We start from the raw sequence: 13,160 nt of genomic DNA, 5'->3' as shown, positions 1-13,160 counted from the left end.
TGCCGAGATCCGATGATGTCACTGAGTTTCTGCAATTTCGCTGATTAAACTAAATAAACTGTTTCACAGCTGTTATAAGAAAACACGTAAACTAAGCTCCCACTTAACAGCTAGACCACTTTGCACCTTGGATTTCTTATTTCAGCAAGAATTTGCATTTCCTTTAGGGAACTTGGTGTTTGATTCTTATAAACTATACCTAGAAGACTGTATCTCAGATCAAAATTTCTGACGCTTAATGAAAAAAGAAATCAGCCATAAAGCAAGAACCTAATATAAGCACAACAGAAAAATATGATATTAAAACATTTATAAACTAGACAAAACAATAACAATTTGGATATTACAACATGTAAATATTATTTCCTGCCTTCATTAGACACAGTTTGTGTAATGGATTAACATTTAAATGAAATGTATATTTCTGTACAATATTTAGTCTAAAATGGTATTTACATTTAGTGCTGATACACACTCCAGCCATGTGTGACTTATACACCTGTTATCACCATAGTGACAAGTTCAGCTTTGTCGACCCCAAATCTATAGGGTGGCCTAAATAAGTTTACTTCTTGAAAGCAACACCCATGCACACACAAAAAGAAAGCACAGATGCAATGAGATTTATCTCTGTCATATAGTCAGAATGCTTCATTGGTTTAGTATAGCCAAGGAAGGGAATACAGAAAGCCAGCAAATGTTGTCTCTCTGTCAGTGTACGGGGCTTAAGTTTAAGTACATTAGTATTCTGCTATTAAGGCGATGAGAGAATATGAAACCAAAACAGTCTGAGGATAAGACCACCCTTACCGTGTACGTGTGGTGTGTATATGTAACACAAGACTATAATATACACACCATTAATGAATTTTGAGACATGGGCCACCTGTGAAACAACAGACAAAATCAAAGCATACGCACAGTTTGTGTCAATCTGTTAAAAGTACCTGTTACATGACTCGTACCGAGCAGTCAAACTTCAGACACAATTAACAAAATCTAAAACACACACAATGTAAAGCTCCATTAGATGTGTGAGGAAATGGTCGTCTGACCGGCTATGGGTGTTATGGCTGGAAATTTGACATGAGAGAGGTCACTCTGCATCCTCTTAAGAACCGCAAAGTGGCTGATATCTCTGCGGACATTGATCAATTCTATTTTATTTCGTATTTATATCCGAAATAAATCTGTGATTTTATTTATGAATTTACAATACACATTTAAAATTAACACCATTCTTGCCTCCAAAGTATAACTAAAAACTATGGTATATCTCCCTTTCATTTCATTTTTAAACACTATTTTCAACACATTTTGAACCAAAAATTACAATTCTTTATTTCCTAAACAACATAATAAATCTAATAAATATAACTTTTTATACCAGGTGTGCCATAATATATCCCGGTTATTTTACAGAATTCCTCCAAAAGAACCAACATTTACAAATACCACAGTATACAGTCAACTGCAGTAAAAATAAATAAATCTTAGTGTTTTATCTTACCATGGTAAATATTATCCACGGCTAATGCACATTGTGAAAAGCGCTATATAAATAAAATTGAATGGAATATTCAAATATACAACAGCACTTACTACAGTTTATTAACATATAAAACTGCAGAACATATAGTAAAGTTTATTAATTACATTATACACTTCCTAAAGTTGTGTTCCGTTTTTTGTTCATGCAAGACTGCGTACTGTAAAAAAAATTGACTGTATAGACAAGCTGTCATTGATCTTTACACCCTTAACCACTGATTTCCTTTTTGGTCATATTAATAAACCTAATTGTAATGATATCGCTCTTTTCCGGTTGTTAGCAGATAGGCAATAAGCCTCTTGGTTATTTTTAATGGGTTCAGCTGATTTCCCCTCACGACATGTGGATGGAAGTCCGGTCCAGTCTGAATGCGAGACAAGTGTAAATATTGGCAGCCGTTGATGCAGTTATCATGCTCTAGGGGTGCATTCGTTCTCGCCGCCATCAACACGGAATGGACGGTCGCAGGTTGTTAAAACAAGGTGACGCTCTACTCAATGGGACGATTACCACGCGTCTTTCTCGGCCTTTACATATAAAGAAGTCGCTGAATGTTAAACCGACAAAATGATCGCCTGCCGCGGCCTCTGGTCCAAATGGGTTGCGTGCGCCCGTCGCCTGCGTTCCCGTTTTATTTATTAGACACGAGCTGGACGCTGTCCATCACGCGCATTTGTAATTGGAGTCGTTTGCTCGCGTTCGAAGTCCATTAGTTGGAGAGCAAAGAAAGTCTACGGCGAGGAAGACGTTAAGGCTGCTAAAATATGTTGTGTTACGACACTTATGGGCTCCCGTGTAACCGAGGTGCTGTTTTTTGCCGTCAAATCTATTAATCAGTAAATCTAGCCGCAGAAAGTCGTATTTGTGCTCTTGTTGATGAATGCGCAGTTCGGTCATTTCTCAGACACAAAACACTACCGCTGGAAAGACATGCAAGACTACGTGGTGAGGAGCAAACAGCATGGCTCATTAGCCAAGTATGAAAATCACTCACTTTAATATTTACTGTGGACTCCTGATTAGTTTCATCATGTATTTCTGATTGGCACAAAATGAGATTTTCCTCTGAGCCCATGAGCTCTGAGATTTATTAGCGAGCCATGCATTCAGCTTTGAAATATAGCCTCTTAGTGCTCATTTTAGGAGATTTATGCGTTGTTTTTGCTTCATCTAAGTTCATTTTTATCAGCGTAACTTTCTCACCTCACACAATAGTTACTAAATAAATAACACAGAGTAATAACGTATATGGTGGTGCACGAGACGGAGACGCAGTGACGCGTCTAATTTCAAAGTCGCAAAGTTCAGTCCGTGGCAACACGAAGCCCTTTCAAAAGGTCGGAAGGTATCAAATGAATGGAACCTCCCATGCACACGATACGAAGACAATGTCTTGTGTATTTTTACAGAGCAACTACGCATTGTTTTAATGCAGAAGTCAGAGCATCAAATGCAATTTTTACATAATTTGATGCTGCATACAGGTCATTAGAAAACAGCATATTATAAGACAGAGAAATAGCAGGAGAGGAAAGTTTTTGTGTGTGTGCATGCATTAAAGGGATACTTCACTCAAAAATGAAAATCCTGTCATCATTCTCACCTTCGGGTTTTTCCAAATCTGTATGAATGTCTTTGTTTGATGAACACAGAGAAAGATATTTGGAAAAATGCTTATAACCAAACAGATCTTGCCCCACTCCCATGGAAGGAACATTACATTTTTTCTGTTCTGTTGAATACAGAAGAAGACATTTTGAAGAATGTAGGACAGCAAACAGTTCTGGGACACATGTGAGTCAAAGGGGGGCGAAATCTGTTATGACTTAGCTTTCTTCCAAAAATCGTTCTCTGTGTTCATCGGAACAAATAAATGTATCCAGATTACTCGAAGGTGAGTATGCAGAATTGTCCTTTACAGGTGAAGTATCCCTTTAACAATAGCATGGGGATATACGTTGGAAAACACAAAAAGACTAAATGTACACCTCGAATGTACAGCCATTCCTTAAGATTTTGGCAATTATTAATGCCAAATGCCTGCTAAAAAAAACAAACCACTGCAGTTCTTTCTGAACTCACTTAAAGGAACTGTGGTAATTTCATAACTAAACTCAGAAAGATGAATTATGAAGTTATTAAAAATGATGATAATAATAATCTATTTAAATGAAAAATTATTTAGAAAATAAATCTTGATCTTGTGGATATTCTAAAACAGTTTTTTAGGCCAAGTTTTAGAAAGCAAAACTTTCTCAGCAAGATTTGTGAGAAGGTTTACTTCAGTTCACCTGAGGTGATTTCTTAAAGCCATAAACAAGAATCATTTCAATTCACTTAACACTCATTAACAAGGTCCATTAAAACTCACAAGATAAAAAGAGCGATTGGGTTCAGACAAACTTCAGGTAAATGTGTTTCTCAAACAATATTATCCACAGACTAATCATAGTATTCCCATTGATTCTGTACACTCAAAATCAACCTTTAATCTCCTTTTCTCCATCTACAAGGGAAAAGCGAGCTAGATGGATATTTACCATTCTATAAAGATAAATTCACTTATTTTGGTGCCAAGATACAGTTACTGGAAATTAAGAGAGATTATAAGCATATTTGTGTAATTGCAAGCATGGAGATAGAGACAAAGAAATCCAGAGCCAAGATCAAGTAATTAGAAGGAGAGATTATGTGTGTGTAGAAGAGGAGGAGGAGAGAGAGAGAGAGAGAGAGAGAGTGAACAGATACAGTATTAATATTCAAGTGAGCGCATTCGTGCATGGATCCAATAAGATTCCAAAGGTACCATCCATTTGCCAGAGCGTGCTAAATGACCTGTGTGTTTCTCGTCCACACCCCTTCTTTCCTGCCCCCCAGCCGTTTCAACTTCACGCACTCCCTCGTGCTGCAGCCCTAATGAATTGAAAGAGGAGAGCAAAGGGAGTGTCCCTAAACTACGCCCACCCTTCTTAACATGACCTGGGTTCAAAAGTTCATGCAGCACCCTGAAGAAAGCAATACACCACTTTTAACCGATACTCTTCTTTGTTTCTTCTTTAAATTTTAGTCCCTTTCTCATCCTCCATTTCCCATTTTTCGTTCTTTGTTATAGTTTTCCTTTTGCTGGTCATTATTTCTCCTGGTTTTCTCTCTGTGCCTCCAGCTGAAGAAGTGAATAGGAATATCTTTGTTGGTGTATTCTGTCCATCACTCACATACATACATATATGGAGAACGAAGCAGGCAGTGATCATCACTAAAGGAAAATTGTGCATTTGCAATGCAGGTCTATGGCACTGTAATTCCATTTATTGATTAGGCTGACATTTATTTGAAGTTACGACTGTTATAACTATGGATCACATTACCTTTTCCCATGATGCAGTTGGGACCATCTTAGGTGCGACCATCAGAGTAATGTCTTTCAGACAGTTTACAGTAATGTCCCTCTGTGGGTTTACCATAACCCCTCGGTTTCATGTAATGCCCCTCATTTGGTCTACAGTAAAGTTTTAGCTTAAGGTGATGCACAGTGGAGTCCACATGTCTGAGGCCATATTCAAACTAATTTACACTTGAAAATAAAATCAAATGAGCAACAAAAAATGAGCAATTTCCTTGCTTTAACTGACGAACACAGTATGCTGTGAAGGTTGTTCACGAACTTGAGGAATCCATGCCAGTTTAAAGGGATAGTTCAACCAAAAAGTTCAACCAAAAGTTTCTGTCATCATTTACCCTCTTTCCATTTCAAACCTGTATGACTTTCCTTTGTTCTGCAAAACCCAAAATAAGCTATTTTGAAGAATGTTGGTAAGCGATGGCACCCGTTGACGTTCATTAGTTTTGTGTCCATACAATGATGACAGAAGTTTTAATTTTTTGGGTGAACTTTGCTTTTAACTGCATGCTGTCATTAAAGCGAAAAAAACTTTTCTCCTATTCATCTTACACCCAAGCTGTTATGCTGATAATATAATTTGTAAATTTAACTCATAAAACATTAAAACAATAAATATTCAAATAGAAAAATTAAAAACATGACACTACTATATACCAATTCCTTTACAGTCTCGTACCATAGACTGTATAAAACATGGACGTAGTGTCTGTGACGTCACCTGTAGGTTTCTGAGGAGCGTTTTTGAAGCCTAAAGTGGGAGAAGCCATCGCCATCTTAGCAGCGCGTCATTACAGGATAATCGAGAATCGGCAAAGAGGTGGGACGTGTTTGGAGCTCAAGAGGCCACGCCCTTAATTATTATATAATATATAAACCACAAATATCATATAACAATTATAAGGCTTAATTTAAGTTAAACGGATGAATTAAAAAATCAAGTTGAAAAATTCACCCACTCAAATTTGTCATGAAGGGCAAAATTAGCTATATAGACCAAAAAATGATATAAAAGCTGTAAAGTTGGACATGTTAACCTTGGGCTCAATGAGATTCTGCAATCTTTTGGAGCCAGTGTCTAGCGGCCAGTCGATGAACTGCAGTTTAGGTCACTTCCATGTTGGCTTCAAGAATGAGATCGGAGAGTTATCACTTGTCTCGTACATATCCCACACACCTCCTATTCACCTGCCTTATATGTGATAAAAGAATCCCTTTTTCCAACCATTAGTTCCATTACGGAAAGATCAAATCCATTTTAACCGTTAAATGACCGATTGAAGAAGCTTTTACAGCAGGATGGTCAACATGCAAACACTTACAGAAATCGATAGAAATTCTAGCCACTTCCCACTATAATCGAGGCATCATGACATATTTTGGCATTTAACATACATTTATTTGCACATAAAGGGGAGGGGCTTAACATACCACAACGATGGTGGTCACAAGACTTCTACAGTACATCCTTTATGGACAGGCAAAGTTCAAAATTGTGTCTTATGATTTAACACCATGCTGTGTGATTGACACACTTGTAAACTCTTAAATATGAAAATAGCTATTTCTAATTCCTCCCTCCGCATTGTATGAAAGGTTGGGCTTTCACATACAACTCTGTTTGACTGGAATTAGAAAACCTGCAGTCTGAGGATGTGACTCTACATCCAAATACAAATTAAAGAAGTCAAGGGGACGTTTTAGAGATATAGAGACATATCCACTTTCTTTCTCTCTTTCCTTCACACACACATACGTTCACACTCCTCCATCTGCAGGAAAAATGTCAGCCCAGCGGTTTCCAATCAGCCCTGTTTGCTGTCTGCTCTCCAGATTAATGACCAAACAGAGAACGGCTGCAGGTTCAACCGGAGGTCAGCCTTCATAGGTACCCCCCTCTCTTCTCTCCTTCATCCCTCAATCGCTCCCTCCGTGGGCAAATGAGAATTTGATTTTTCTCTGCGCTGGGCAGAGCAAGAAGAGATGGATGGAGTTGGATCGGAGAACCAGGTGCCCCTGCTGCTTTGTTAGGGAAATGAATAGGGGAGCTTGGACAGCACAGGCAGCCAGAGCGCAGGCCAGGGTATAGAACACAGAGCTATAAATAGAGTAAAGAATATAAAGTGTCAAACAGACTACACTGCTTATAAATGACAAGGAAGAAAGTATAGACCACTGGGTATAGAATTTAATGCACAACATAGGATGTTGAGGGTAAGAAGTATGAAATGTTGCCTAAAGTCTAAAGCACAATGTACAGATCTCACAATACGTAAAACAAAGAATGCCCGAGTAAATCTTTTTGAGTATATAGTATAAGCTTAGTTTAGCCTGTCCAATCCAGGGTAAAGTCTCAAAATCTCATTTTAAAGCATCAAAGTTTGATTTCAACCAATAATTTTACTTTGATTTGTCCTTACTCAAAACTAAATATATTCTTTACATTGTGTAGTATGAGTTTATGTAGAAAACAGTACTATCACAAAGTGTGCTACAAATATGCTGTAGAATAAAGAGAAAACAATATAGAGAATTAATTATGTAAAGCAGAGTTTAACAGCCCAGAGAGATGGTGGAATATGAAGAATGTTATAAAGAGTATAACTTTATTTAATTGTTGGGTATAGAATATAGAGGGTGTCAGATAGTATAGTGTATATAAACCAAGGACATATAGTATTTAGAGGAAAACAAACATTTACATAACGTACAATGCCTGTTGGATGGAATGTAGAGTATGCCACTATTAAATTATAGAGATAAGTGAATGAATTGAATTATTGGAGTTTAAAGGATAGAGCATAATAGAGTACAGGCTACAATTAACATGTAGACATTTCATCAGACGCAAGCGCCTGGCCCAGAGTTAACTTCCGGTCTGTGTTTGGTCTGACTAGTGGTAAAATTATTTATATTTTATTTCATTCATTTATATTCATATTTTATTGTCTCATAACTGTATTAAATTTTATATTATTTGACCCAATTTGTTGATTGGGTCTTGTAACTACGCATTTAGCAAAGCTTGTTCTTTTACTGGTAACCCAAAAATCTAATTTTACTAGCTAATCTAATTTACTTGTTATTTCTTTTGCTTGTTATCAAAAATAATCTACAGGGACTCTATTCTTTGCGGATGTGTGCTGGAAGTTAAGTTCCCAATAACATTTGTTTATGTTGCTTTGAAATCGTCTAATAAAATAAATTGAAGTTTACATATTACATATTTAGCGTCTTACAGCGGATACAAGCTACACAATTAATGTACATGTGATGTGTTCTCTGAGATTCTAAGCCATGAGGAACTAGTTAAAAGTTAGAATATAAAGCACGAAACTAAAACATTAAAAAAGGTTTACAGTATAAAACGTTCAATTCGTCACAAGCACTTATGAGTTGCAGTTCATTCAGTCACAGAGAATCAATGAAAAGATGGATCTGATATCACCTAAATCCATCACTAACACACAACCGCCATTCTTACATCTCTGCTAATTATTAAAATGTAAACATCACCATCCGGTTACGATTTCACAACCACTGAAATGTATCTGATATGTTCCGAACTGTGCGAAAGCCTGTAACGAAAGAAAGTGAGTTATTTTGAATATTTTGCTTTGCTGTTTGATTAATATTGTGTGGAGGCTTGCTTCTTGACATTCTGATCTAATACACACACAGTTAATGCTGACACAGCGGTCATAGCCTATTATGGGAACATTCGTCCTTTCTGTCAGTGGAGAGCAATCGCTCATCGCTCTGGTTTGTGTGTGTGTTTGCCCACGGCCTAATCATGGCAATGACCCGTCGCCTTAGACAAACACCAAGTGGCTTCAGCCGAGTTGGTGGTTAATGAACTCGGTGTGAGGTTAAGTTCAGGGCTTGAGTTTCAAAAACAGGTTTGGTTTGGTCACATGTTCCTAGCGCTAAAACCACAGAAAAAGAACACTAAAACACAGCGACTAACTATTTTCTAATGCTACACAATCGTTTTGCTTGTGAAATGTTTAAATCGACCTTCTTGAAACGTCACGTTTTTTCTTGCCTGTCAGGACACGCGTGTATGCTTTTTTAAGAGTGTGTGTTAGTTTGAATTACACCTACTCATTAACTGTGTGTGTGAGGGAGTGTTAGTGTCCAACCGGACATTTACAGAAAACTAAGTTAGCATGTGTGCCCTGTACCCCGTGTGATCATGCCTGTGTCCGGTCAGAAGGGAAGTTCAATGATAGGCAAGTGTGTGTGCGTGTGTGTACTGTGTGTTGTTTCTTTCCTTCACACTGACAATGGGGAGGTGTGTCACAGACTGTCACACCACTGAAAAATGAACTTCCTGTTCATTTACAAACACCAGGAAGTCTCAATCTGATGAGTGTGTGTGAGTGAGCAGGAGAGAGAGAGAGAGAGAGTTGAGAAAGAGGATACGCTCTAAATGAAAGCTTGCTATTTAAAAATGTATACAGTGTATAGTTCACCCAAAATCGAAAATGTCATCAGTTATTTTTAGCCGTACATGCAGAATACACACAAAAAAAGAAATTACTATTTACTTTCATTCCACCATTGTATCTTTTTACCATACAATGAAAGTGAATAGTGACTGGGGCTGTGTGTCATTCTGTACATTATTCTGTCCATCTTCAACCTGATCAGGTAGTTGAGCACTTGATAATTGGAATTGCATTTACTTTTTTCTGTCTCCACATAATTCTCATTCACAACATTTCCTCACATTGTCCTCAGATTCACCCATTTTATGACACTTTTCCCTCTTTGCTTTAGTGCTATGGAAACAAGAGAGAGGAAGACAGGCAGACAGAGATAAGAGAGAGAGAGAGAGAGAGAGAGAGAAAGAGGGGTGGAGGTGAAGTGCTGGTCACAGTATCACAGGGTGAACATCAGCACAGGGGGCCGAGGGTGAACCTCATTTTTCAGCCACTGTCTATTATCTGTCTGCTCTCTCTCTCTCTTTCCTTCTCTCAACCATACAAAGACCTAATACTTAAGCGATAAGGTACAAGAGGCTGTGCCTAAATTAGGAGTATTGGACCACCCGTTATACCTTATTACCAGGTTCAACGAACAGGGCCGGCCTGGGGCCCACTAGGGGGCCTCCTCAAACTTCCAAGAGGGATAACTATTCTCTGTTATTACCTGTTCTTAAAAACAAACATGGTAAAAGTAATAATTGTAGTATCTGTAAAATGCCTCATGTTATTGCACTAATTTGAACGATTTTCTAAGTATGTGCTCATGCTCAGTGCACAGATAATAAAATATTCACATTCAGCCCTCAATCTCAAATAAAGTGACAGCAGACTTGTTACTCTATGAACATTCTTCACACCTGTTTCTTACAGCAGAAGGACGTGGGTTTGCTGCTAATTAGCAGATTAAGAGATGAAAGTCATTTCTCTGAGCCTCAGACTCTGACAGAATACAATATACATGTGGGTAGATGAAAAGAAGCACTTTATCATGACAGACGAATCTCTGCTCCACCTGCGCGCACACACACACTACATGCAGGAGTTGTAAATGGATTGATTATAATTGAGAGAGAGAATGACAGAGAGCAAGAAAACCCAGCGTTTAGAGGATTGAGCTTTGCATTCATTCATTCATTAGCCGTACTGACTTCATTAGACTCCTAATATCACACCAGTATAATTACGCCTGAAGCGATAATAGAGACGGAGGTAAAGAAAGACACGAAGAAAGAGCAATGATGATTGAGACTGAAAGAATGAATTAGTTTAAATGGATCTCTGTACAGTTAATTACCTGCCTGATTTGATGATATGTGTGTTGAAGTAAACGTGTTTGTGTGCTTTCATGCATCTCGAAGTTTAAAAGTAGGTTCACAAGTTTCCTCTGGTTGTGTGTATGGACGTGTGTTTATGGCAGGGATGGAATGATGAGCCATTAACCTGATCTCACGGGAATTCGTAACTATTCTACCAGGAGGCTTATTCGTATGAATTCGTAAATTGTAAATCGTACAACAACATACGATTACTAGAAAAAAGCAATACTGAAGACCCACCCGTAACCCCACCCTTAACGTTGCTGGCGCGAAAGCAAATCTTAATAGAATGTACGAATGATATCGTACAAATTCATACGGATTAATTAGCCACATCGTAAAATGGTTAGGTTTCTGCCGTGAGATTGAGTTGGAGCACCAGGTGTTTTTCTCGTCGGCTAGTCGTGGACCGGATGTCAAAATTAAACACAATTCAATATTGGAGTTGTATGCAACATTCTCATAAACGCAAATGCTTCACAACATCAAACATTATACAAATCATTAACTGAATATCTATAAACCTAAAATATATTGTTCTTTTTTTATATAATGTGTGTGTGCACATGCATTTAGCCTCAGCATGAAATCATACGATGAATTTAGAATTCTGTCAAAGCACTTAAGAGAATGTTCTTACAGTTTAATAATATACCTAAACTGACAATTGTTCAATATTCTGAAATCTGTGGTTGTGCTTTTCCAAAATAGCTGTTCCTTTAAGAGCTTAGATATATTTTTCTCAAGTTTACCATTTAAACCCTGTCATACTGGATTTGTAGTCATATGTTGCAAGATTAAGACACTCTAACAAACCTTTTTAACCCTTACTTATGTAAAACTGGAAAACAGTTGTAATGAAAATGGATTGAATCAGTAATGTACATTAATGTGAACTTTCTCTGTAAAACTGTGGATGGATCTGCTTTTGTTCACATTAAAAATGACGATAAACACACAGTTCTGTCAGCTGTTAACCAGATGTCCCTCAATGAAACACACATGTGATAATGTAATGTGAGTGATGACTGTGTGTGTGTGTGTGTGTGTGTGTGTGTGTGTGTGTGTGTGTGTGTGTGTGTGTGTGTGTGTGTGTGTGTGTGAGTGTGTGTGTGTGTGTGTGTGTGTGTGTGTGTGTGTGTATGAGACGCAGAGAGAGAAAGCTTTAGATCCTCCTGTAATTTCACACACATTTAATATAAACACACAGACTCACATCGCAGTCCACATACAGACAGATGTGAATATGAAAACATCTCGGCGAGGACCGAGACATAAATCAAATGGAAAAGTGACCGATGGGGAGCAACAAGAAGAAAGACTAAAAAACAAAAGATGTGCCTTCTTTCTCTGATACCATCTGGATAACATTCTCACCAGCCCAATGTTAACCGTACGAGCTGCCTAGAAATACACACTCCTTTTCTCTTGCTCTGAGACACACTCACACTGAGGAAAACTCTTGCAGCATTCTCACATTTCTGACAAGGACTTGAAAACACAGGTGTTTGCCATTCGTGTGTGTCTACGTGTGCAAGTTTGTGTGGGTCAGTCTAAAGTAGATGGAACGGTAAAGTCAGCATTCCTCTCTAATGTCATTGACGCAAGTGGAACCAATTTTGAGGGTGAACTTGATGAAAAGCGAATGATAAATGTTGATAAAATACTTCTCAATTAAATAACACCAATCAGAGAGGCCATGAACAAGCTCCAATGAAGTTAGACAAGAATGCACACACAGCAGGTGTTACAAGTCTACTGTCCTAATGTTTGTCCACCGTCTGTCCTGATTCTGACTGCTACATGACCTGCGTTGAAGCATTATTACTAAGGATTTTTCTAAATTCTAAATGCTTTTATAACAACACAAAACACAGTTGATCTATGAAGGTGATTACCTCCACTTTGATGAGAACAACACAATTGGGACATTCAATGAGTAGAGCTATGACAAAGACGATATCATAAAGTGAGCGAAAGCAAAACATTTACAAAAAGACCACACAAGATCATTGAAAGGATGAGAAAGGATTAGAAAGAAAGAGAGAAGACTGGCACGACTTAAGGTGCCCAAATGTATTTCATTGATTTATTTGTATAAAATGGATGTCATATATGAAATATAATTCAATTCAAGATGATGATATAGGTTATCTTAATACCATATACTCTCTTTAATTTCCCCCAAGTATTGCTATTATTTTTTTTATTATGATGTACGTAAAGCTGTTTTGCAACAATGAAAATCGTGAAAACCATATAGAGAGAAAAGTATTCATACTCTAGGTAAATATGATCAAAGAAGGCTGTACAAATAAATCTGTATCATTAAGCTTTTGGGTGTTTTATTTAAAGATCAGAAAAATCTAACCTTTCATAAGAGAATAAGAATTTGAAAGGGA

This window comes from Barbatula barbatula, assembly GCF_947034865.1.
Source record: "Barbatula barbatula genome assembly, chromosome: 5".
Classification (NCBI taxonomy): Eukaryota; Metazoa; Chordata; class Actinopteri; order Cypriniformes; family Nemacheilidae; genus Barbatula; species Barbatula barbatula.
This window is presented reverse-complemented; position numbering follows the sequence as displayed.